Source organism: Theropithecus gelada, chromosome 15 (assembly GCF_003255815.1).
Source record: "Theropithecus gelada isolate Dixy chromosome 15, Tgel_1.0, whole genome shotgun sequence".
NCBI classification, from domain to species: domain Eukaryota; kingdom Metazoa; phylum Chordata; class Mammalia; order Primates; family Cercopithecidae; genus Theropithecus; species Theropithecus gelada.
The window spans coordinates 27,316,524-27,319,743 of record NC_037683.1 but is presented as its reverse complement, the minus strand read 5'-3'; positions in this window follow the sequence as shown (position 1 = coordinate 27,319,743).

Below are 3,220 nucleotides of genomic sequence, written 5' to 3'. Positions count from 1 at the left end.
CCGTCTTTTAAAAAAAAAAAAAAAAAAAAAAAAAAAAAAAACACTAGCCGGGCGAGGTGACGGGTGCCTGTAGTCCCAGCTACTCGGGAGGCTGAGGCAGGAGAATGGAGTGGACCTGGGAGGCGGAGCTTGCAGTGAGCTGAAATCCGGCCACTGCACTCCAGCCTGGGCTACAGGGCGAGACTCTGTCTCAAAAAAAAAAAAAAAAAAAAAAGAAAAAGAAAAGTTTCAGTGGTACTAGAAAGGTTGAGACTGTGGACAAAGATAGCTCAAAGGGAGAATTTTCCAGATTTTCTGATTTTCCCTGGAGCTCAGAAGAGACATATTGGGTTAAAGCAGAAGATTGGTGGATACCATCTCCATTACCTAAAAAAGCCTCAAGCATATTTGGGTGTCCCATTTAAAATAAGAGTAAAATAATATTGAAAATGAAGAAAAATTCCCACAATCATAGTGTTACATGTGTGAGTAGAGGAAATTAGCATTTACAGAAAGTATTGTAGCAAAGTAGGCAAAGCAATTAATTGGAGTCAGGGGAGCTGAGCTGAACTCCCAGCTCTTCCATAAACTGGCAGTTTGGCCTTCAGACAGTCGTCCTAACATCTCAGAGCCTCAGTTTCCTCCTCTGTTGAATGGGGACTGACTCCTCAAGGAGCTGATCAAGTGAGTTGATGTAAGTCACAGAGTTTTGTAAAGGTCTATACAAATACCAGGCCTTCATATGAAACCACGAGGACGAAAGTCAACTTTTTAGAAAGTCCATTTCCTGATGTATAATTTTCTTACTGCAAGTGAAGCACTCTGCCTTAGACACAGGAGACAGAAATGTGGAGATGCCTCATTTTGTCTATAAAATGGGGAGACGAGACCAATCTGAAATAAAAGTGACTGCTTTTGATTATTAGAAACCTGACTTAATTGAAGAGGTTGGGGGAAGAGGCAGGAATGGAGTGGCCCAGGCCACTCCCTGATGCCCTGTTAGCTTCATGAGGGAAGGGACTTTGGCTGTGTAAGGTACATGGCAGGCACTCCAGTTTGAAAGAAAGAATGAAAATAACAATGGTATTTTAAAAAATCAGATTTAGGAAGAACCCCACCACCTACCCACCTTTCTTTTTGTTTTTCTTTCTTTTTTTTTTTTTTGAGACGGAGTCTTGCTCTGTCACCCAGGCTGAAGTGCAGTGGCGCGATCTCGGCTCACTGCAACCTCTGCCTCCTGGGCCTGAGTGATTCTCCTGCCTCAGCCTCCTGAGTAGCTGGAATTAGAGGCGCTTGCCACCACACCTGGCTAACTTTTTGTATTTTTAGTAGAGATGCAGTTTCACCATGTTGTCCAGGCTGGTCTTGAACTCCTGACCTCAGGTGATCCACCCGCCTCGGTCTCCCAAAGTGCTGGGATTACAGGCGTGAGCCACTGCGCCTGGCGGCACCCACCTTCCTTTTGCATCGTAGATCTCTTTGAAAAGTTAACAAAGTCTTTGAATCTTCCTGAAACCTCACAGAGGTCCAGGAAGGCCTGGTTACAACCATGCATGAGAGCAGAGTTCCTAACCTTTTCTGTGCTACTGACTTCTATGACAGTCTGCGGATGCCTGTATACCCCTTCTCAGGATAATGTTTTTAAATGGAAATAATGCATATGTATTTAAGTGCATATGCCTTTTTGATGGAAATATTTTACATTGAAATGTAGTTTTCAATATATTAAAACTATGTGAAATCAATACGTTTCTTAATAGAATTAAACAAGCTCACCAGGAGCGGTGGCTTATTCCTGTAATCCCAGCACTTTCAGAGCCTGAGGCAGGAGGATCGTTTGAGCCCGGGCGGTCGGGGCTGGAGTAAGCTGTGTTCGTGCTACTGCACTCCAGCCTGGCGGACACACCAAGACCCTGTCTCAAAAAATAAATAAATAAATAAATAAACAAGCTCTAGCAGTAGCTCTAGTGACTAACATAATTTTGAAATAGCGATGAACTTAAATGATATTTTGAAATATTGGTAACAACAGAATTGTGATACGAAAGCACTAGTGATTTTTACTGGTGCACGCCACAGCATTGCTAATGTGACTGTTTTGTTGCCTACATTCAAAATGGAAGAAAATGCTAAATTTCAGTTAGGAGATTAGTGAAAATTAAGAAACATAAAGATGTCGTTTTTGCCCACATCCACGTTTGCAGACCCCCTAAATTCTAACTGTACAACTCAAGGTAAGAGTCCCTGCATTTTGAAACTGATCACTAATAGTGAATTGGCCCATAATACAGCCACTGTGTCTTTTGGGTAGATATCTCTCCTTTAGAAATGCATGAACACACAAAGACTCAATCACCTGTGGAACCTGAGGGGATGGAAGGGACACAAGACAAGGAAGGGCTAGGGACAGGGAGGGTCTTGTGGCATGAAAGAATTCCTACAAGTGAGCACATTGGGTCAGATATTCCCCAGTGATCCCTCTGACACTACACCCTTCTTCAAGTCCACACCACATTAATACATTGGACCAAAGGACAATGGATCCAAAACATGGCATTTTAAGACTGTAAGAAGCAACTGAGCTAGTTTACAGAGGTAAATTCTGCTCTTGGTGCTTTTAAAATTAAAAATGAAAAACAAAACAAAACAAAAACCCAATGAACTAAACTTACTGCTTTAAATCTTGAAAAATAGTTTTCCCTACCCAACCCTCACCACACACACGAACCCCAAGGAAGACAGTAGCCAGGAAAGAAAGATAATAACAGGAATAAACAAATTAAGAAACACAAAAACAGTGGAATCAATAAATAAAACCAAGAGCTGCTTCTTTGAAAGAGCTAATAAAAAAGACTAACCTCTGGCAAATACAAACAAGAAAAGAGATCCAAATGAAATCAGGAATGAGAACATGATTATCACAACAAATCAAAAAGATTAAGAAATATTGAGAGGAACATCATACATGATTCTATAGCAAATTTGTTGGAAATTATCAAACAGATGATAGCCTACAAAAATGTAAAATAATACAACCAATACAAGAAATGTAGATTAGATCAGCAAGCAAGGAAGAATCTGAAAGAGTGAGAAATTTATTAAAGAACAACCCTCTCCACCCCTAAAAAGAACATTTTTTACCCACCCTAGAGTCTCTGGAGAAATCTATCCAAATTTTACAGAACACTACATTTTCATGTTACATAGGTTATTCTTTAACATAGGAAAAGAATGGTGGGAA